General features: G+C 36.7%; 1 long non-coding RNA gene and 1 pseudogene across 1 annotated transcript; both read right to left on the bottom strand.

Annotated features, from left to right (window-relative positions):
* Positions 1 to 310: 310 nt before the first annotated feature.
* LOC111448577 lies at positions 311 to 11,336 on the bottom strand (annotated as a pseudogene).
* Positions 11,337 to 23,834: 12,498 nt separating this feature from the next.
* On the bottom strand, positions 23,835 to 24,313 carry LOC111448254. The gene is made up of 3 exons (XR_002711409.1): positions 24,301 to 24,313; positions 24,143 to 24,148; positions 23,835 to 23,910 (listed from the first exon to the last, which is right to left on the bottom strand). It is a non-coding gene; the product is annotated as an uncharacterized LOC111448254 (long non-coding RNA).
* Between the last annotated feature and the right edge of the window lie 409 nt (positions 24,314 to 24,722).

Genomic DNA, 24,722 nt, shown 5'->3' with positions numbered 1-24,722 from the left:
AGTCATGGAACATCCCACATCATTTGGAGAGGGGAATGAAACATTCTTTATCTTGATCGATGCGTTTTAAAACGTTGAGAGAAAACCCAAAGAGGACAATATTTGATAATAGTCATTGTCAATCATCTAGTAAGTCCTTATTCTTAGCAAGTAATACTACACTAAGATCGAAAAATGCACATATGCAAACATGACTATTATGACGATATAAGGAACTATAACCTGACCTTGGATTCCGATTCTTTTCTTATACTTGAGATGTGCATCACTTTCTTACACATACTCATTAAACGAAAATCACATCCATACATTAGTGAATATCACTTTCATGATAAACAGGATGTTCGAGTTGTAATGTAGAGAGGTCTATCATATTTAGAATGACTTCTAATATGTGATCATACACTTTATTCAAAGTTGAATGGAGTGGGTTGAGTGATAACACGTTTTTTTTAACGAGTTTCATGATGGGGCGTGGCTTACACTTAGCTACCAAGGGTTGAGCTTTGGGCATTGTAATCCCTTTACCTTCATTCATGTCAACTAATGAGTTGTTCAATCTTTCCCATTCAAACCCTTGTATCAACGATGCTGAAGTCAAGCCAGCCACTCGTTGCGCCATTCCCACAGCAGGACAAGCTCTCCTCCCCAACACAAATGGTATCAGTTTGTATTGAGTCCGCTCCATTCTTCATCCCATTTGCATGCCTTTCAGGTTTAAAGCTGGTAGCATCTTCCCATATATTCGGGTCTCTATGCATAGCCCAAGCATTGATCAATATTATCGTATCACGAGGAACATCATATCCTTCTATTTTGCATTCTTCAAATGCATAATGCGGCACAAGAAGAGGAGCAGCTGGGTTAAGCCGCATAGTCTCAGAGATCATTCCTTGAACATAACTCAAACTTGGCAGATCAGCTTCGTTAACTAAACGCTCGTACCCAATCTAACTGTCTATCTCAGCTCTTGCTTTCTCTAACACCTCCGGATTGTTGAGCAATTGAGACAGTGCCCACTCCAATGCCACAGCTACGTGTCAATCCCGGCTAATAATATATCCTGCAACAACCAAACACTTTCATAATATTGAAGATCGTTGGGATGGAATTTAGGGGATAATCATGAGTTTATTTATAAGTAAAGAATACATCTCAATTGTCTAAGGCCTTTTGGGGAAACACAAAAAAAAGCCACGAGAGCTTATACTCAGAGTGGACAATATTATACCATTGTGGAAAGTCGTTATTTCTAACCTGGTATTAGAGTCATGCCCTTAACTTAGCCATGTCAATAGAATCCTCAAATGTCGTACAAAGAAGTTGTGAGCCTCGAAGGTGTAGTCAAAAGTGACTCAAGTGTCGAACGAAAAGTGTTACTTTATTCCGAGGGCTCCAAATAAAGGAGTGGAGCCTCGATTAAGGGGAGACTGTTCGAGGGGCTCCGTAGGCCTCAGGGGAGGCTCTATAGTGTATTTTGTTCGATGGCTCTAGAGAAAGGAGTCGAGCCTCGATTAAGGGGAGATTATTCGAGGGGTTCCGTAGGCCTCAAGTGAGGCTCTATAGTGTACTTTGTTCGATGGCTCTAGAGAAAGGAGCCAAGTCTCGATTAAGGGGAGAGTTTTTGAGGGCTCGGTAGACCTCAGGGAGGCTGTAAGGATTCGAGCCTTCATTAAGGGGAGGCTGTTCGAGGGCTCCATAGGTCTTAGGGGACGCTCTATGGTGTACTTGTTCGAGGAGAGTATTGTCGGGAGGGAGTTTCACGTTAGCTAATTAGTGGACAACATCATAAAGATTGTAGAGAGTCGTTATTTCTAACACAAAACACAACAAATTAATAAGAAATCATTAACAAAAGGGTAAGAGTTAAATCATACAAGAATCAATCCTTTGATAATTTGATCGTTGTAATATTCAGGCTCGGTATTCTGCGAGCTAAGTAAACGGTGAATCATAGTATTCCCTCCATCATTTTTATCTCGAATTTCATCCACTAATTCTTGAACGAGTTCATCAGATGTCTTCCCAAGCTTCTTTACCCTCTTCTCAAAACCACTTGGATCAATGAATCTCCATAAGGGTATGAAACCTCCACTGTGAGCCATAATTTGTGTCACCATCTCTCTAAATTTGTCACGTCTCTCATAAAACTTCTTTCCGGCCACCATTCTCATAACAATATTAAACATAAGATCACGCAACATGGGCTCCAATTCCACGACCCTGAATCGATCTTCCAATGAATCTCCACATAATTTACATAGCAAACATTTGATTTCCTCTTCCCGAATTCTCAAGAACAAATTGAGGCGATTTGTTGAGAAAATCTCAAGGGAGCTTATCCAGCGGAGGTTTCTTCAATGTTCGCCGTAAGGGGAGACCGACATGATGGTATGGTTGTAGTCTAGGTACTTTGCAGAGTTCAACAATGGACGGTTTGCAAGAACAATATCGTTCTTTGTGAAGCATTCTTGTACGGCAGAAGGAGAAGAGTGTTGGGATCGATACCAGTCGTTAGCTCTGATACCAGTTATTAGGATCGCACAACAACGCACACACTCGATGTAGATGAACACAAATAATGGGATAGAGAAAATTGCAAGGAGAACTCTGGCTAAAAGGATTTTTTTTATGGATGATTTCAGGTATGTACAAGAGAGTACATAGAATATAGAAAGTACAAGCTTTCCCGGACGGGATATATATATGGTTTAGTTTACTATATATAGCTTTACTAGATTTAGCCATTTACTATATATAGCTATTTATCATATATATATAGCTTTACTATATGTAGCTTTACCAAATATAGTTTTACCAAATATACCCGTTAACCAAGCTATAAATAAGCATCAGGCTCCATAACCTAAGAGATATATAACAACAACGAGACGGGAACCAAATCTAAGAGAGAAGACATGGCCGTATTTTTTAGAGAGGTTGGTGAGTGTTCGATGGATGGGATGGTTGAGGAGATGGAGATGGCCTATTAATGAAAGACAAAAGAGAGGGCTTGGTGGGAGGTTCAAGCGACGTGGTTTCAGCACAAAATTGAAAGCAAAGAGAAGAGACAATAAAAAGAAAGAAATAGAAAGCAAGAGAACATCCATGGAGTTTCCAATGCGGGAATTTTGATGTTAAGATATAGATGAGGTTCAACTCTCTTAACAAGGATAATATATAGATAGAAGATGTCTACGCCGGGTGGAGTATAACTCACCATCCAAACATCTTATTTGAAAATGGGGTAATGCTATGAAGCTCTAACAGACAGGAAAGTCTTATTCGGTCGTATAACTATAGTGTAGATTTTTTTGAACAATTATGGACTGACTTAGAGAACTAGGACCTTGACTTCGTAACAAATGAAAATTGAAATTTTATATAAATATGGTTGAACACATCTCAACTAATTTATACATGTATTATGTATGAAAATGCCTAAACGTGAAAGAAAATAATGAAGTTGTTTGTTCTATTTGGATATGCACGACTAAAAAAACACTTAATTATCTTTCGGGTAGGCTTTGAAAGGAGAAACAACTCCGAAATTAGAGATGTCCACCGAGCTGGCCATGGACGGGGATTACCCACAATAATTTTTTTCCATTCTTCAGAAAACCAATTATTTTGAAGTTTTTATTTTTTTAATATAATTTTTATTAAAAAATTTACAAAAAAAAATAAAATAAAATAATTAATTAATATATTTCATAAGTAAAAAAAAATCCCAATTTTACCCTACCTATTTATTTAAAAAAAAAAATCTAAGTGGGCCCCAATAAATATTTCAACGTGTGGCGACTTGAAGACAATAATTGGGTGGTCCAAAAAAAGTAGAGTACCATAATAGATAAATTGTACTAATTATTACCGCTGATGCATTGCAAAGGTATAGCTCCCATTCATTGCACCTAGTAAAAATGTTAAGACTTTTGTTTTATTTACACATTTTCAAATTTAAATTGCTTTTGGCTTTTACGCCCGGTCAATTGAACCATATATATATATATATATATATATATATATTTAATTTCTTCATCTATACTAATTATTGAATCATATATCAACATCAAATCTTTTATATTCTATATTTCTTATATTTGTAGCGATCTTAGATTTCTGTTGACCTAAAGTCGTTATCATCATCTTAATCTAAGTTTATATGCGAAATTTAACTCTTAAAATGTCATCATAAATTATAACTTCATCTTAAAAACACAGTCTTGGTCTTACGTGCTTGAAAACATAATTCAAAAACAAAATAAAAGTGTTAATAATAATAAATAAGGTAAAACATGAAATGCAAAACGACCTATACTAACCCAAGTCTAATGTTACTAGCCTATGCACGTGTCATGGTCTTTGATTGTGATGTCGTCGTCAGTCGTATAGAGGTGCCTTTTCTTTACCTGAAATAGGAGTAGCATACGACTTGAGTATTTTAAGAAATACTTAATAAGTGATTCCACTATTCAGGCCGGAAAAATGCAAACACATGCAACTCATGTTCAGTGACCTATCGTTAAAAACATCATAGCATCATAGGGGTGGCCTCTAGTTTGAACTAAATTGAATGTGTAGTACTTCTCTCTACACACGACCCACACGTGTGAGCGTGAATCCTCACGCGGTTCGTACCCCCTAGATCCATCATAGTCGAGTTAGCTATTCGTAGCGACGTTCGAGGTTAGCAGACCCCTGAGTGTCATGCGAGGCATGATAACCATTATCATCGTAGTGTATGCATCCGTACCCATCACCGTAAAAGGGGAAGTAGCCCGATGTTTGTTAAATTTAATGAAGATGAGTTTGTAGAAGGAAGGAAATTCATTACTTTATTATGCAAAGAATGACTATATTTATAGCTACATATCGATAACCAAAGATAAAATTAAAATCTTAACAGAAAGTAGAATATCATGCCAATACAAAGAATTTGCCCTAAGATCATATCTATGATTTGATATCGGCATAAGATCATATGAGTGATCTTATATCGAACTTAAAACATAAAAATAACAACTAATCAATATTCCCTCCCTTAAACGGATGACCTAGTCTTGATCAAACTTCAAGATCAATAGTTTCTAAAACACAACTCGAGTCAAAGGTTTTGTCATGATATCAGCCACTTGCTCTTTAGTAGGACAATGTTGTAACATCACAGTTCCATATTTACTTAAATCACAGAGGAAGTGCAAACGATCATCAATGTGTTTGCTTCGATTGTGCAAGACTGAATTTCTGATCAGCTTAATAATGGAACATGGATAGTGGAAATATCGCATTCGTCCAAGATAAGTCATATCAAATGCCTTCATTATGGATTCCTTAAAAGAACTCAACAAAGCCGATACAATGTTTCTTTGCAATCTGACAAGGAGAAACCATTGTTGGAATCAATTCCTTTCCTTGGTTCATCTTCAATACTGAAAATTCCCGAGTGGGGACTGTTGAGGATTATCGGGAGTGAGTCTCACATTGGTTAATTTAGTGGAAGATCATGGGTTTATAAGTGAGAAATACTATCTCCATTGTTATGAGGCCTTCTAGGAAGCCCAAAGCAAAGCCGAGAGCTTATGCTCAAAATGGAAAATATCATACCATTCCTAAAATAGTATTAGAGTCATGCCCTAAACTTAACCATGTCAATAGAATCCTTAAATATCAAACAAAGAATTGTGAGCCTCGAAGGTGTAGTCAAAAGTGACTAAAGTGTCGAACAAAGGGTGTACTTTGTTCAAGGACTCTAGAGAAAGGGGAGGCTATTTGAGAGCTTCATAAGTCTCAAGGGAGACTTATAGTGTACTTTGTTTCAGGGGAGGTTTGGAGGGTGTACTTTGTTCAAGGACTCCATGATTCCTAACACCTCTCGGGCCAATGAGAGGGTGGGGCCCCATTGTTCTAAGTCCCGAAATTAGTACTTAAAAAAACAACGGAGTGAATTTCATCCCATGATGTTAGGTTCCTAGCTCCCAAACTTATATACTTTCCTTATATGGAAAGAAGTGAATTTTGTCCCATGATGTTAGGTCGGAGTTCATAACTCACTCATGATTAAAATTAAGTCGCATATGATTATCATGTGAAATATTAATCTTCTCAATTAACGGATTTATAAAGAGTGATTAAACGTTTCTTTGTCCAGTCTTATACAAACTCATTGTATAGGATACCCCAAATTACATGTCTCCACATGAACGATTTGGATCAAATCACATTGTATAGGTACCCCCAATTACATGTCTCCACATGAACGATTTAATCTTCTCAATTAACGGATTTATAAAGAGTGATTAAACATTTCTTGGTCCAGTCTTATACAAACTCATTGTATAGGATACCCCAAATTACATGTCTCCACATGAACGATTTGGATCAAATCATATTGTATAGGATACCCCCAATTACATGTCTCCACATGAATGATTTGGATTAAATCATATTGTATAGGATACCCCCAATTACATGTCTCCACATGCCTCCAATTACATGTCTCCACATGAACGATTTGGATCAAATCACATTGTATAGGATACCCCAAATTACATGTCTCCACATGAATGATTTGGATCAAATCATTTGTAACGATTACAAAGTGGGCTGTATAAATAGTGTTATCGGGATAAGACACCCAACCTTATCCATACACTATAGACTCGTTAGGTTATTACTTGAACACGATCCTCTTGTATGTCAACTACGTACTGTTCAAGATTACATTAATAACCTTGGATTTTCATACCATGGATAACAATAAAATTACAAATAAAATAATAAAAAATTATTGTTAGAAACTAAATAATTAATTACTAGTCTTTAGGGCATAGATCCCTACACTAAGGCCTTTTGGGGAAGCCTAAAACAAAGCCATGAGAGGGGACAATGTCATACAATTTTGGAAAGTTGTTATTTCTAACATGGTATTAGAGTCAAGTTGTTATTTCTAACATGGTATTAGAGTCATGCCCTTGACTTAGTCATGTCTATAGAATTCTCAAATGTCGAGCAAAAAAGTTGTGAGCCACGAAAATGTAGTCAAAAGTGACTCAAGTGTCTAACAAAGGGTGTACTTTGTTCGAGGTTTCCAGAGAAACAAGTCGAGCCTCAATTAAGGAGAGGTTGTTTGAGGGCTCCGTAGGCCTTAGGGGAGGCTCTTTGGTGTACTTTGTTCGAAGGGAGGATTCTTGAGTATTGTGGGAGGGAGTCCCACATTGGCTAATTTAGGGGATCATGGATTTATAAGTATGGAATAATCTTTTATTGGTCCCAAAACAAAGCTACGAGAGTTTATACTCAAAGTGGACGAGAATGGTTATTTCTAACACAAAACACAACAAATTAAGAAGAAATTATTAACAAAATGGTAGGAATTAAAGCATACTCAAATCTTTTTTACCTCTAATTTCATCCACTAATTCTTGAACGAGTTCATCACATGTCTTTGCAAGCTTCTTTCCATCTTCTTTACCTCTAATTTCATCAACTAATTCTTGAAGGAGTTAATCACATGTCTTTGCAAGCTTCTTTCCCCTCTTCCAAATTAATAATATTCCAAATTCGGATATCCTCAACCTCCTAGATAAGCTTCTTATATAGAGACAATTGTTTGAATCAGGTATGGAATTAAATATGAATTAATATTAAAATGGTTACAAAATTAATATCGAAAGTAATAATATTCTTATTTAATCAATGATTATAAATGGATGGGAGTTAATAACTAAATTAAATAAAAAATTTATGACAATTTACAATAATCTCCCCCTAAGATCTTCAAGTCCATAACTGATTTTGGTTGCCAACCCCTCAAGTCTTATTACTATGTATACAAAAAAGAATAAGTTTGGTTTATCTGCTCATTCATAGCCTCTTGCCAGCCCAATAACATCTTTGTAACAGTCGGAAACTCCATCAATCATAGGGAAAACATATGCTATCATATCATCAAACCTTGCAGGTTTTCAAAATTCCCTTCGTGGTCTCTCCCGACTATTGACAATTTTACTTGCTTTTGGATACCATAACCTATAGCCCTTAATGCCTTCTCCACTTGCGTCGTCATTATTTTCCATAGCCCTTTTGGATACCACCTTCTCCACTTGCGTCGATGCCTCGTCATTATTTTCAATTTTCTGCAAAGACATTCCAGACTTATCGAATGTCACATCCCGACTATTGACAATTTTACTTGCTTTTGGATACCATAACCTNGCAAAATGTGCGGTGCCAAAATTGCTATGCGGTAAGGGAAAGATTTAGACACTTTCTTTACTTAATATTTTTAGAAAGACTAAATATTAAAAATACTTGGTAGAAACTTCTATTCTTGGGTTAGATTTTGAAGCTCTACAAATCATTCAAAATTGGTCAGCTCTCGGGTACACAAAAGTATCGCAAAGTATAAAATTTTAGCACTTGGAGACAGACAATTGGCCTCAAGGCCACCTCATAATGTTGTACGTCGAAAGCGGAACAAATGTACTCACAACACCAATGAATGGAATTACACAAAGAGACACCAAGATATTTACATGGTTCGGAGAGAAGAAGTTCTCCTACATCCACGGGTAGCAACCAATCACTAATGAAAAAAAGCGTTACAAGGAATACTACACCCTCACCACTATGTCACTCAAGAAATACAATATGACACACAAAACATTCCCAAATCTCCATATCAAATTCCGATAACTAAATCGGGTACGACTAAATCTAATTCAAATAATCAAATTAAATCTAATTCAAATAATCTAATCAAATCTAATCCAAATAACCAAATCAAATCAAAACTTATGATAATTTATAACAATCTTCACTTCGTCATTCTCTAAGTTGATAGCTGAGTTGGTTGCTACCACGTCAACACATTACTCATTTCTTCCCACGTTGATGAAATCCAAACAATGCTAGAACTTTTCACGAGCGATCATCTTTGTCAACATATCAGCAGGATTATCATCAGTTCCAATTTTAATAAACGAATGTCCCCTTCACTAATAATTTCTCGAATAAAGTGAAAACGGACGTCAATATGTTTAGTACGAGCATGATGGACTTGATTTTTTTTTATAAACAAGTAGCACTCTGGCTATCACAAAACACATCTATATGTTCCTTGCAGGTTTTCGAATTTTCCTTCGTGGTCTATTCCTGGCGATGGACTCAGGTTCCTCCACTCTTTCATTTACAAGGCTTTGCTTCTCAAGGCTTTGCTCCTCCTGTTCTAAAACATCAGAGTTATTATCTACCTGATCAATAGGTTCTTCAGTAGGAGCAACCATATCAAGAGAGAACACCACTTGCGTCGATGCCTCGTCATTATTTTCAATTTTCTGCAAAGACATTCCAGACTTATCGAATGTCACATCCCGACTATTGACAATTTTACTTGCTTTTGGATACCATAACCTATAGCCCTTAATGCCTTCGCTAAAGCCCATAAACTTGACCTTTTTTTTTTTTTTTTTTTGCTCTAGGATCTAATTTTGAGTTTGTCACATGATACTAAGCAGGATAACCAAACACATGTAAATTATCATAATGTATGACAAGAGTACTTGACCATACCTCGAGCGAATTTTTTCCACCATTTCCAGAAATAGGTAAATGATTCATCAAGTGAACTGCGTAATTGAGAGCCTCAACCCAAAATTCCTTCCTCAATCCTGCTTGAGACAATATGCATCGAACCTTCTCTATCAATGTCTGGTTCATTTTCTCAACAACTCCATTTTGTTATGGATTACCAGGAATAGTGAAGTGTCGAATGATCCCTTCATCTCAGCATATTTTAAGGAATGAATCATAAGTATATTCTCCACTGTTGTCTAATCTCTGTTTTATTCTCAACCATTTTCTTCCACTCCAGGAAGTTTGGAAAATCTCGTTTTTTATGCCCATGGGATACATCCAAACTCTCATCGAGTAATCATCAATAAAGGTGACAAACCACCTTTTTCCTCCCAATGAGATATTCTTGTGGTACCCCATGCATCAGTGTGAACATAATCCAAGATGCCAAGATGCTCTCTATTTGATGTATAGCAATACCAAACTGCACATTTTTTTTTGCTTTGTTCACCAAAGTCAATTTTACCAGTTGTGGCACCCTTAAGGACTCCTTGATTCACCAATGTCTGGAGCGCCTTTTCACCAGCATGCCCGAGTCGCATGTGCCATAACTTTGATATACATGTCTTGTTCTTTCGAACTTGCCACAGCAGCATGCCCAATGATCGTGGTTCCGTTAAGGTAGTATATGCTACCTCTTCTAGTCCCTTTAAATGCCACCAAAGCTCTACGAGCTACTTTCAAATTCCCTCATTCCAAAATGATATGATAACCATTCGCATCCACAACGCCAAGGGAAATCAAATTTTTCTTCAAGTCAGAGACATACCTCACATCATTGAGTTTTTGTACAACCCATCAAACATCTTGATTTGTACTGAGCCAATTCTCATCATCTTGCAAGTACTATCATTGCCTATATAGACAACTCTACCATTGAACTGTTTGAAGTCCAAAAACATCTCTCTATTGGGACACACCTATCACCCAGAATCAAGAATCCATTCACTAATTTGGTTGACGGATAAGGAAATCCTCGAGACATTATCTGCTTCATTGTCATCATCTCTAACCACATTGGACTTCGACCCTTTCTCTTTTAAGGTCGGGCAATATTTCTTCTAATGGCCTTTCTGTCGACAATATGCACACTCATTTTTATCAAGCTTTCTCCAATTATCAAATCTACCTTTCGACTTTTATCCAGACTTTTCACGTTCGCCCTTTTTCCAAGTAGAAGTCCTTACAGAGCAGTGAGAACATTTGTGCTAGAGTCTTGATATGTCTCCTTGTCCTTCTTTCGCACCTCATCAATCATCAACACATTTGAAACATCTTCAAAATCAATATCAATATCATAGGCTCCATTTAGTAGAGTGGTTATTAAAAACTCGTAGGACTCTACTAAATTAATAATATTCTTATTTAATCACACTTATAAATTAACGGGAGTTAATAACTAAATTAAATAAAAAACTTATGACAATTTACAACACCATCAAGCAACATGAGCTCCAATTCCACGACCTTGAACTCATCTTCCAATGAATTCCCAAATAATTTACATAGCAAATATTTGATTTCCTCTTCCCAGATTCCCAAGAACAAATTGAGGTGATTTGTTGAGAAAATCTCAAGGGAGCTTATCTGGCGGAGGTTTCTCCAATGTTCGCCGTAAGGGGAGACCGACATGACAGTATGGTTGTAGTCTAGGTACTTTGCAGAGTTCAACAATTGGTGGTTTGCAAGAACAATATCGTTCTTTGTGAAGCATTCTGTTAAAGATCACGTGTTTGTTTAGATTGTTGTAAGTTAGTATCTGATTAAATCTCCTTATAGTCAGGAATTGATTTTGTTTCGATTTGATTTACTAGTTTGTTACTAGATTTTCTGCAGATTTTTAGGTAGATCTTTTTAAATATCTTTTTATATTCTCTATATATAGAGAGAGCATTCTTGCTTTACATAGTACAATCTTCTCATCAACCATTCAATCACTCATTCTTTCACTAACAATTGCCATCAGAGCCATGTCCTAAACTTAGTCGTGCCAATAGATTGGTAAATCCTCAAATGTCGAACAAAGGACTCGAAAAAAAAAAGGAGTGAGCCTCCTTGAAGGCATAGTAAAAAATGACTAAGACTCCAAAAGAAAAAGGAGTCGAGCCTTGATTAAGGGAAGACGTACTTTGTTCGAGGGGAGGTGTTGGATGATGAAAGTCTCACATCGGCTAATTTAGGAAATGATCATGAGTTTATAATCAAGGAATACTCTGTCCATTGGTATGAGGCCTTTTGGAGAAGCTCAAAGCAAAGCCATGAGAGCTTATGCTCAAAGTGGACAATATGATACCATTGTGAAGAGTTGTGTTTATCTAACATGGTATCAGAGCTATCTTCTTAAGGGATCTGTGAGATCAAAATGGGAGGAGAGTCCAATTTTTCAGCTGTTGCACTACCAGTCTTCGATGGAGACAATTATCAAATGTGGGCAGTTCGTATGGAGACTTATCTAGAGTCTTTGGATCTTTGGGAAGCAATAGTAGAGGATTACGAGGTCCCTCCACTTCCAACAAATCCTACTGTGGCACAAATCAAAGCACGGAAGGAAAAGAAGACAAGAAAATCAAAGGCAAAAGCTTGCCTATTTGCAGTTGTATCTCAAATGCTCTTCATGCGAATAATGTCCCTCAAAACGACAAAGGAAATCTGGGATTACCTCAAGGCTGAATATGAAGAAGATGAGAGGATTCGTGGAATGAAAGTCCTGAAATTTGACTAGAGATTTCGAGTTGAAGAAGATGGAGTTTGAGTCGGTGAAAGAGTACTCTAACAGACTTCTCAGCATTGCCAACAAGGTGAGATTGCCTTGTTCTGTGTTAAATGATTCCAAAATCGTTGAAAAGCTGCTGGTCACTGTTCTAGAGAAGTTTGAAGCCACCATTACTACTCTAGAGAACACTAAATACCTGTCAAAGATTTCTCTTACAGAGCTCTTGAATGCGTTACAAGCACAAGACCAAAGGAGGTCTATGAGGCAAGAAGGGGTGATTGAAGGTGCCTTACCTGTTAAGCATCAAGACAATAGCAGGTATACAAACAAGAAAAATTTCAAAAACCAATCGACAAATGGAGATTCATCTGCAAATTATTAGAAGACAAAAAGAGGAGGTTCCAAAAAATCCTATCCACCTTGCCGCCATTGTGAGAAGAAACATCATCCACCATACAAGTGTTGGAGAAGACCTGACGCCTTCTGCTCCAAATGCAATCAACTTGGACATGAAGCTGTGATTTGCAAAGTCAAAGGTCAGGTGAAAGAAGTAGGTGCACAGGTAGATGATCAAGAAGAAGAAGATCAATTGTTTGTGGTCACTTGTTCCTCAGGCAAAGAATCAAGCGAGAGCTGGTTGATGGACAATGGGTGCACAAATCACATGACATAGGACAAGGAGTTTTTTGAGGATTAAGAGAAGGCACAGTAACTATAACAAGTTATGAAGGTACAAAATTTATTCTAGATGTTTTATTTGTACCTAAAAGTGATCAAAATCTCTTAAATGTTGGTCAGTTACTTGATAAAGGCTATAAAGTGTTGTTTGAGAATAAGTCGTGCTTGATCAAGATGCTAGTGGCAAAAACTTGTTCAATGTCAAAATGAAAGGAAAAAGCTTTGCTCTAAATCCGATGGAGAAAGAGCAAATGACCTTTATATCCAGAGCTAGTGCCATTGAGATTTGACACAAAAGACTTGGGCACTTTCATCATTGAGGTTTCCTTCAGATGCAGTCAAAGAAGCTAGTAGAAGGACTCACTAACATTGATGATGACATGTCTCTTTGTCGTGCTTGTAATTTTGGGAATCAACACAGTCAACCCTTTCCTAAACAGGCTTGGAGAGCCTCGAAAAAGCTGCAACTGGTTCATACTGATCTTTGTGGTCCTCAGCGAACACCATCACTAAATGATAATTTTTATTACATTGTTTTTATTGATGATCTAACAAGAATGTGTTGGATCTTCTTGCTAAAGCAAAAGTCAGAAGTTGTGGGTGTATTTTGGAAATTTAAAGCCAGAGTTGAGAATGAAAGTGCAGCTTAATTCAGACTTAAGATCAAATAATGGCAAGGAGTACACTTCAGAAACTTTTAACAGGTTCTGTGAAGAGGCTGGAATTGAACATCAATTGACGGCACCATACACTCCTCAACAGAATGACGTCAATGAAAGGAGGAATAGATTCATAATGGAGATGACGAGATGCATGCTTCATGAGAAGAATCTTCCAAAACGTTTTTGGGGAGAAGCAGCAAACACTGTTGTGTTCTTGCAAAGTCGAATTTCAACTAAAGTTGTGAAGGACCTAATTCCAATTGAAGTTTGGTATGGTTATAAACCTTCTTTAAAGTTCCTTAGAGTATTTGGGTGTCTCTGCTTCACTTACATTCCACAGGTCAAGCGTGATAACCTTGACAAAAAGGCAGAAGTTGACATCTTTGTTAGGTATAGCACTATATCCAAAGCTTACAGAGTTTTTCAACCACATACTAGTCGTGTTATTGTAAGACGAGATGTTCATTTTGCTAGAAATGAGCAATGGAATTGGGAAGAACTGACGAAGGTGAATCAGATTTCTAATGCACCAAACAATTTAATCTTTGGTAGCATCTTGGAGAGTCTGAAGATGAACGACAAGAAGCTTTGGTTGACGATGTACTTGTCGAAGGAGGAGCTTTCAATGATCGAGAAAGACAAAACATGGGAGTTGGTTGATCGACCTCTAAATAGAAAGATGTGGGAGTAAGATGGGTGTTTAGAAAAAAGCTTGTAATTCACAGCTTCTAGACAAGGATGAGTGTTAAAGATCAGTGTTTGTTTAGATTGCTATTAGTTAGTATCGGATTAAAGTTAGGTGTTGATTTAGATTTGATTTAGTTTCGATTTGATTTACTAGTTTGTTACCAGATTTTCGGTAGATTTTTAGGTAGATTTTTTTAAATATCTCTATATTCTCTGTATATATATAGAGCATTATTGCTCTAGATAATACAATCTTCTGATCAACCATTCAATCACTCATTCTTTCACTAACACATTCTTGTACGGCAGAAGAAGAAGAGATAACAATAACGAGACGGGAACCAAATCGGAGGGAGAAGACATGGCCATATTTTTAAGAAAGGTTGGTGAGTGTTCGATGGATGAGATGGCTGAGGAGATGGAGATGGCCAATTAGTGGAAGACATAAGAGAGGGTGATATGAACCAAGAGACATCATTCATACAATATACTTCAATGAAGATGTGAAGAAAATGTTGTCAAAATTATCAAAAGAGGTTGCAATTCATGTCACATTGAAGAGGAATGAAGTTTGATGGTTATAAATTTTGGGTGGGCTACAATTGAGAGTAATTTAGAGTTATTGTATTTTAAGACATTTTATTTATTTTAGGTTAAATTTACATAATGGTTAATTATGGCCATTAAGTATGAATGTTACAACTTTTGGAATGCGTTTAATAGTTTCATTTTGAGGCTATATAAAGTCATGTATGTTGTATTTGTAAGGTAGACTTGGAAAATATAGTAAAAGGAGCATTTATGCTTTTCTTTAGCCAATGGCTAAGTTTCTTTGCAACTCTATGTAGTTTAGGTTGCATGTAGAATCATTCAAGCTCGACATGATCAATCTTGCTTGTGGAGTGATTCGAATCTCAATCAAGTGTTCTTGCGTTGAGATATTTGATCAACAAGAATCATTGAAGCTAGACATGATCGATCTTTGCTTCTGGAGGGATTCGAATCTGAAACAAAGTGTTCTTGCCTTGAGATATTCGATCAACAAAGTAATCCGAATCTTATTCCCCTTGTATTGATTCCTTATCTTATCAGAGTGTCTGGTGGGAGTTTCAAGTGATGTGGTTTCAGCACAAAATTGGCCATTACTCTTCTCTTTGCCTTCAATTTAATTTACTCTTCTATTCCTCTCTTCCTAGGTTAGAAATAACACTCTCCATGATGGTATGATATTATCCACTTTGAGTATAAATTCTTATGGCTTTGTTTTGGGCTTTTCCCAAAAAGTTCTAGACCAACGGAAATGTATTCCTTACTTATAAGCTCATGATTATCCCCTAAATTAGTTAATGTAGTACTCTTTTCCAACAATTTTCAACATTATGAAATTGTTTGGTTGTTGCAGGATATATTATTAGCCAGGATTGACACAATAGCTGTGACTTTAGAGTGGGCAATGTCTCAATTGCTCAACAATCCAGAGGTGTTAGAGAAAGCAAGAGCTGAGATAGACACTTCGATTGGGTACGAGCGTTTAGTTAACGAAGCTGATCTACCGAATTTGAGTTATGTTTAAGGAATAATCTCTGAGACTTTTAAGATTTCACCCAGCTGCTCCTCTTCTTGTGCCGCATTGTGCATTTGAAGAATGCAAAATAAATGGATATGATGTTCGTCGTGATACGATAATATTGATTAATGCTTGGGCTATGCATAGAGACCCGAATCTATGGGAAGATGCTACCAGCTTTAAACCTGAAAGACATGCAAATGGGATGAAGAATGGCGCAGAGTCATACAAACTGATACCGTTTGGGTTGGGGAGGAGAGCTTGTCCTGGTTTGGAAATGGCGCAACGAGTGGCTGGCTTGACTTTAGCATCGTTGATACAAGGGTTTGAATGGGAAAGATTGAACAACTCATTAGTTGACATGAATGAAGGTAAAGGGATTACAATGCCCAAAGCTCAACCCTTGGTGGCTAAGTGTAAACCACGCCCCATCATGAAACTCGTTTATGAATGTAGCAATTGACATTGGCTGAAACAAAAAAAAAAAAATATGTCATCACTAGCCCACTCCACTACATCTCTACCTTATAACTCAAACATCCTCTTATTATTCTTGAAGTGACATTCATTAACGTAGGTAAGTGATCTTCGTCTAATGAGTATGTCTGTAGGATAGTGATGCACATTCCTCTATGGTTGAACGGGTTTGTTTAAAAAATACCCTTAAATAATTTGAATTAGTTTGACTAAAAATTCAATCATTAGTTTATTATTTTTATTATTCATCATTTACAACCTTATTAATATTTTTTTTTATTCAATTTTAGAAATAAAAGCAATATTATTAAATAAATTAATAGAGTAACGAGTTGTCCCACATTGTTCAGGATCACAAAGAATCAAATTTTTGGGATGAGATAAGACTGTAACTCTATTTTTTAGAAATGGATGAAAAATCTTCTTTCTTTTTATTTAAGCTCATTTTTTTTACTTTAAAGAATTTCTTTACCTTGAATATTGACAACTAAATCATGACTACAAATAGACTCATGTGAAACATTATTACAATATTCATAGATTCTTCAGTTAAGTTCTTTATTCAAAACTTTATAAACGGTACTAGTACATGAATAACCAAGAAAAATATCAATATCCGTCCTAGAATCAAAGTTTTCAAATTTTTACTTGTTCAAAGATAAAACATTTGCCACTAAAACTTTAAAATATCCAATATTAAATTTTTTTTATGTCAAAGTTAACATGGAGTTCTATGGAAAGAAATTCTAATTAAAGCTCTATTTAAAATATAACAAGCTGTATTAATTGGCAAAGTTTTAGATAAATTATATTCATCTAACATTGATCTACTAAATTTATATATGGTAGGGTTCTTTCTTTCAACTACACCATTTTGTTGAGGAGTCGTTAGGACAATAACCATTTTCTTGGCAAAAATTTTCAAGAGCAACACTGTCAAATTCTATTCCACCCTCACTTATAATTTTAATAATTAATTTTTTTTTTATTCATTTTGAACTCCTCTTAATGAGACTAGAAAAATAAGAGCAAAACTATCGAATTGTCTTCCATAGTAACTTCTAATTTTAATAATTTAAATTTTTTTTTCATTTTAAACTCCTTTCTACAAAATTAAAACAAAAACAATACTACTCAATTCTCTTTCTTCTAATTTTAGTAATTAAAAAAATCATTTTTAACTCTTTCTTAAGAAATTGAAAAGACATTTCAAAACATCATTATAATGTTTTATTGTTAAAACCTAAGTAAATTTTAAAAAATCATCTTATGTTCACCTAAAACTAACTATTTTAGAAGGGTAAATAAGTAGATATGTTATAGTTGAAGATCTAGTAGTAGAAATCACATTTTTAGATTTGTGAAAGGACTATGTTGGCTTGCCCATTTGACAAACGTCACAAACTTTATTTTATTCAAATTTAAATTTAGCAAAACCTGACTAATTATTTTTTTAAAATATTTGAAATCAAATGCATAATAGAATGTCCTAATCTTCTCTGCCATAATCAAGAATTACACATGTAAAAGTCGAATGATATTTATAATTTGTAGAACAATCATTTAAATTAATAGCATACACATTATTATCTCTATTTCCAACAAATAAAATTTTTCTAATTCTACCATTTTTAGTTATGCAATTATTTTTATCCAATATAACTTTAAAACCTTTATCACACAATTGACTAGTGCCTTTACCCATTATTTTATACTTACTGTTATCACTAAAAGCACAGTAAAGATTCATTCCCTAAAAGCACATTTTCAATGGGAGTAAAGATTCATTCCCTAAAAGCACATTTTCAATGGGAGTAAAGATTCATTCCCTAAAGTACCTTTACCAATTATTTTATACTTAATGTTATCACCAAAAGTTACTAAGTTACTATCCTTACAAACATTCACAAATTTAGATTGGTTTTCGATCATATGTTTTGAGCAACCACTATTCAAGTACCACTTATTTTTTCTGGAAAGTTCTCAAACAAATCTAGAAACAAAACTATTCAAGATTGATCTTTTGGTACTCATACTTGTTTGGGTCTTAAAATGTTAGCATTCGCAAATTTAGGAATCCATGTCATGTTTGCATTCATATTAAAGACATTCTATTTCCATAAGTAACGAGAATTTTTACGTCCAAAATTGCCACATAAGAAACAAATAATCTTCAGGTCTCTCGTCGTTCCTCAGTCCAGGTCCCGACTACCTCGAGTCTCTCTCCACCTCTTCTTCACACCCACGACGTTGTAATACCCTTATGCACCTACAAACGTGAGTTTTCTGACGTTACAATTTCTCCTTAACCCACATTCTCGCTGGCGATATTTTTAAACGGTCAAACAGTCATTAAACATGATGAAGCTTACCACTGGAATACTTGGAGTCGCTGACCATTTCTTGAGTCATTCCCTTGATGTTCGCCGACGTTTTACTCCAATGAAAAAAACTGTCTACCGTCGCCTTCTCCTCTACTTTCCAATGCTTTCAACAGGTAAGGGAATGAGTTGTGTTGCTCCGAGAGGCTTCTTGTAGAGGTGTGGGTAGTTGGGGACGCGAGATCTCCAGTGCTCCACAAGCAAGATTGATCATGTCAAACTTAATGATTCTAACCATGCAATCTAAACTACATAGAATTGCAAAGAAAATTAGCCCTTGGCTAAAGTTCTTTTTACTACATTTTCCAAGTCCATCTTTACAAAGATAACATACATGTCTTTATATACCCTCAAAATGAAACCTTTGACCTTCCATGAGATATTTCAAGAATTTGTAACCATCTTACTTAGTTAGCATAATTGATGACTATGTAAATGTAATCTAAAAATAAGTAGAAAACTTAAAACTTAAAATACATTCATGAAACACCATCAATCTAGTTTTCAATTATCCATCATAAATTTATTACCATATAAGAATAAATAAAGTCTCAGTTGAAGTATCTTGAAGACTTTGTTGCATAAATGAAGCTTGATGAGAAGGTCCTGAAAATACTTTAACAAAAATAAAATAAAATAAAACAGAAATGTCAGATACTAACCTGTACTCTACAAAATTAAATGCAAACTAACACAAACTAAACTATAGTCTACGAAATTAAATGCAAACTACCCTATGCATGTGTCATGGTCTCCTGAGTTGTAATGCCACGGTCAGCCGAAGAGCCTTGACTTTACCTGGAAAATAAGAGTAGCACATGACTTATTATTTTAAGAGCTACTTCGTATGTGACCCCACTATTGGGGTTATATGCAAGCACATACAATCATGAGTAGGACCCATCATTTTAGTCAATATTCCCTTAAACGGCTATCCTAAGCGGGTAATTGGATGTGTATTTACAATTCTACACATGACCCACACATACGAGTATGGCCTCACCAGTCGGCTCGTACACCTCCTAGACCCCTTTCTTGGTCGGGCTAGCATTCTCTGGAGCTATTGTTGAATACCCCATAGGAATAGTGATTGTCGTAGCATTATGATAAACATAATGATCGTTTTCCTGTCTCGTAACATACGCATCCGAACAATCATAAAAAAAGGACATTCCCTAATGCATGAGGTCCCAACATTTTCATTAATTATCATGTAAAACAACCCCTTCCATTTTCCTTCATATCATAACTTTCCATACATATATCGGGGTTGTGCATCATGTCCAAACATCATATTGCATATCATGTATATCATACATCTCATCATGTCAAACATGTGTTACATCATAAACATATCGTGTCTTCCAACATATCAAATCATAAAGCATGTCACAATTTGCATTGTATCATCAATCATATTACATAATAACATATATCATATCATTCACATATCATATCAAGAACCTGCTTTCAAGCGTACCATATCATAACATATATCATATTGTAAATATATCATTTCATAACCTTTCACATATAACAAGCATATGACACGTGCAAAGCCACAGGGCACGTGTCATCAAACATGATTCAATTTCTAACCGAACCGATAGTAAGGTCATGTTTTTTGGTTGGCCTCAGCCGATATTCTCCCTAAAATAATTACTTGAACACGTCTTGTGAATTTTATTTCTGAGCGTCATTGAGATATTTCCTATAGAACATTTGATCAATTATCTTAATAACTCTAATTTCATAATCTAAGATGACCTAAATTGAGAAATTTAGCATCCTAATGACCTTAGTTGCCTTCATTAAGGTTGAAATCAGCTTCGTGATAGTTGAAAAGGTGAAATTGGTGAAAGTTTCCCTATATCGAGCCGAGAAGCTGTGTTTTGAGCTATCAGAGCCGTCGAGCAAAAGTCGAGTTGAGCCGACTAGGCTGCATAAGCTGAAGGAGTCGGCATCTACATGCGCAATATGTGTCGCTGGGAGAAGGTGACACGTGTGCAGGTTGTCGAGTCAGTTGCTGTAGGCATGTGGGTCATGAGTTTGTTGAGCCAAAGGTGCTGGGTGTTTGGACCAAGGGTGTAGGTGTCTGGGCCAAGACGGTTGGTGGTTGGTGTAGCGCCGAGTTTTTTTTAAAAAAAAGTCATTCTACCCTACTATTACTTGAGGAGTCTGATTGGTTGGGTCATAAGAAGAAAGAGAAAGAAAGGAGAGAGGAGAAAGAAGAAAGAAAAGAGATTAGGGTGTTGAGGTTAGAGGAGAAGATCTGACCGAAAATTGACGTTGGAGGTATGAGAATCCTCAACCTAGACCTTCAGTAGTTCGAGGCAAGGTGCTCTCACGAATTGCACCTTCCTATTTCGTAAAAATCGTCAAAGAACATAAGGTTAGTCCACAAATGTCTAGATCGAGATGTTTGTGTTAGCGGCATTTTTGTGTTGATTCTTGGACTATTACTCTCAGAAGTGTGATCTTCGCAATTTTCGGAGTGAAGGCGACCAAGATTCGCATTCGAATCGGAGTTTCAAGAAAAAACGATTTTTAGTAAGAACTCATGTTTTTTCTCCAAATTCGAACTCGAATATTATGACCTATGATTATAAAAAAAAAATATAAGAAAAATCATATTGAGTGAGTGGAATATGAGATCTACAATGTTCGTGTTGATTTGGATTACAGATTGGAAGATAAAAAAATCCGAAGAAAATAGATCGAAAACGCGAAAACACCTAACGGTTTAGAAATTGAAGCACATGCAGGAGAGAGAAGAAACATCATCACGCATCGACTGGCAGACGGAGGAGTGGGGCAGAACCAATGAACGACACATGGCAACCATCAGTTGGAGAGACGTGTCCCACACGCTAGCAGACACACAGCAATGCGCGGATTCGGGTCAATCCGTGTCCGAACCAACGACCCGCATCACGCGACCTGATCCGTATCCGAAAACTCATCCTGATGCGACTAGTCCGACCCGACCCTCAAACTCACGACTACTCAGGATTGTACGTGTGGGAACGCACGCGTGGAAACCGCGCGTAGTAACGTGTTAGTCGCACGTGAGTCATCATTTTTCCTTTCGTTCAGCCCCCGTTTGCTTGTCTTCATCTCGATTTCGCTACTTACCCTATTATTATGTGAAATAGGACCTTCTAAGGAAATTCCATAATTTTTGGAACCCTCTCCGTCAAGAAACTAGAGCTTGGGAAAGCACGCATCAACTAAGTAAGTAGCCATTTGGATTCCCACGAGCAGTACTTGTAGGAACCGCTTGGAATAAGCATGCATGCTATCATATCTATAAACTAAGCTAGCCAACTCATCATATTAGCATGAAAATCATAGAAATTAATTAATTAAAGAAATCAATGGAATCTAGATATGCATGACTATGAGATCTGTTTAGACTTGGAATGTGACATTGTAGGTATGCATGAGGAGGAAGGGAAAACTTGTGAAATCTGCGCTCTGGGTAAAGATGGACGTTATCTTCTCGTTGAACATATTTGTTAATATTGCATGAAATAGCATGTTAACTCCAGTGCATGATTCCTTGTGTTATCTTTCTTGCTGAATAGGGAGGAACTATGAGCTTAGAATGAATAGGGCGCTTGAGACTATGAAGGCTAGACAAAACCCTAGATTGGGATACCTCTAGAATACCGTGCATTTAGACCTGTGAAAAGATTACCAGCAGATCCATAACCCAGAATTCCAAACAACGTCAGGTTTGTAAGACCTTGCATGTGAATCCTAGAGATGAATGAATCCAGGTCTAAGCCACTAAGAGTCCGCCCTAGAAAGACTAGTAGGACACCATAGTAACTATAGGTAGCCTGCTAGAGTTGAGCAGTGTGGATAGTGTCACTAGAACCTCCACTTCCCTCTCTGCTCCAATATCGTATCGTCGAGACAGAACTCCGATACTGAGATCGTCAATCTAGACAGATCCGGACAGGGAAGTGTGACAGGTGCCTCGAACTAGTGGTGATAGCTAAGGGGTCTTCTAAATTGGACTCCTGGGTCGTAGAAACCTGTCCCTGAGCAGGGGAACATGGAACCATGTAGGATGAATTAGTTGCTGACCAGCTCACAAGGGATCGCAACCCCTGATTTTAGTGGATGTATGGTCTCATGGGAGGGTTGTCAGCTAACCTCCATGGATGATGTTCAGACAGAGTTACTTATTCAGATTCAACCATACGATCCCCTCAGATTTACTTGTGAGGTCGCGCCTCACCTCAAGACACTAATCATTCCACTGCATAAGATGGGCAAGCCTCTTAAGATACAGAAAAGAGAGTTGCAGCTTAGTTTGTACTCAATAGAACCCCGAGATAAGACTGTGGATATCTACTAAGATAAGGATGCGAAAAGAGCCTACAACTAGGTTGCTTACTGAGTATATTTTTATACTCACCCCGTTTCCCCCTTTTTTTTCTTCAGGTACCAGTTGAGATAGGGAGGTGTTTGAGAGTTGCGCTATCATAGAGGGGTGTCGTTCCGGAGCGTCAGTCCATTTTCGTATTTGGAGTCTTTTGTATTTTCTTTTATATTTGTATTTCTCATTTGAAGAGGAATTCTTAGACCTTAGAAAGCACCGCTTGGTGGAAGGTCATGGGTCACATTGTACATGATTACCTAGCATTCTTGAGTTTCTGAGTTTGGGGACCTTGGTCCCTCGTCCTTGAGTGGTACCTAGCATTCTTCTTACTTAGGTAGTTGTAAAGCTTGTGTGGTGTTGTTCTTGGTTCTCAATCTTGTAAGTTTGTAAGGTCCATAATTCCTTGAGGCGTAAGTTGTAACTTTCATTGGTAACATTCATTGGTAACCATATGAACCCTTCTCAGCGTGAGTCATTCTAGAAGGTCCTAGATTCCTAGGAGTTCTTTAGAGGGTTCTAGAAGAGTCTTGATTCTTGTGGTGTTTCTTGGGTCTTGACTTGGTTTAGGTTTCAAACATGCTCTAATCAACTTGAAATCTCAAATATATCTTTATATCCTTAAGAATAGACCTTATAAGAAGTATCAAATCATTTGGAGCACGTATAGACCTTGAATTATCATTAGTAGTCCTAGGGGCATTTTGGTCATTTTACCCCTAAAATAAGATTTACTTTAGAGTTTCATAGTATTTGAAGGTCATCTAGGTCATCAACCATAGGAAGATATCCTTAGGGGCTTATGGTCATTTTGCACTGTTTCTTGGTTTACCTACTTGTCCTTATCCAATGACCACAAAATTTCATATATAGCCTCAACATGCTATAATATGCCAAGCATTAAAGTTTCATAGGCAGCAGAGTTCATTTAGTGAGTTATTTTAGTGTTACCTAATTCTTGAGCAATTTGATCGGTTTAGGGCCTTAACTCCGGTTCTTTGAGTTTTTCTTTCATATATCCTTAATTCATACTTTTTTTAGGGTTCATATGGAAATCCAAGTGATTCCTACAAGTATTTTTTAACAAAAAGTTCAAGGTGGCTACTTACCTCATCGTCGACGTTGGGGCCTCCATTTTTGAGTTTTCGGTATCCGAATTCCCTCAAATTTCCTTACACAGACTCCTTATTGTGTTTAGTTTCTAGAACCATGAAGAGGTTTATGAGAACAGGTCTAGAAGGGGGTTAAAAATGAGAAAGACCGAGGGAAGGTCGAGTTTTGAGTCGACATGGCCAGTTCAACTGAACCGGCCATGTCATCGTCTTCTTCCTCCAGTCCTCCAGACGGGAAGAAGACGCCAGCAACATATAGCGCCCCCATCTGAAACTCACCCTCTACAGAAATGATCACGTCATTTCTCCCCTTGATTTTTTCATGAAACTTAAAGATGGTGTTACAAGGAAGAGTTAGGAATTGATTTCATACATTCTCATGGACTGTAGCCTAAGATATTCACTTCCAAAGTTCGTCC

This window comes from Cucurbita moschata, unplaced genomic scaffold (genome assembly GCF_002738365.1).
Source record: "Cucurbita moschata cultivar Rifu unplaced genomic scaffold, Cmos_1.0 Cmo_Scf00010, whole genome shotgun sequence".
NCBI classification, from domain to species: Eukaryota; Viridiplantae; Streptophyta; class Magnoliopsida; order Cucurbitales; family Cucurbitaceae; genus Cucurbita; species Cucurbita moschata.
Note: the sequence above shows the minus strand (reverse complement) of the source record. Positions and strands in the feature narration are given on the sequence as shown.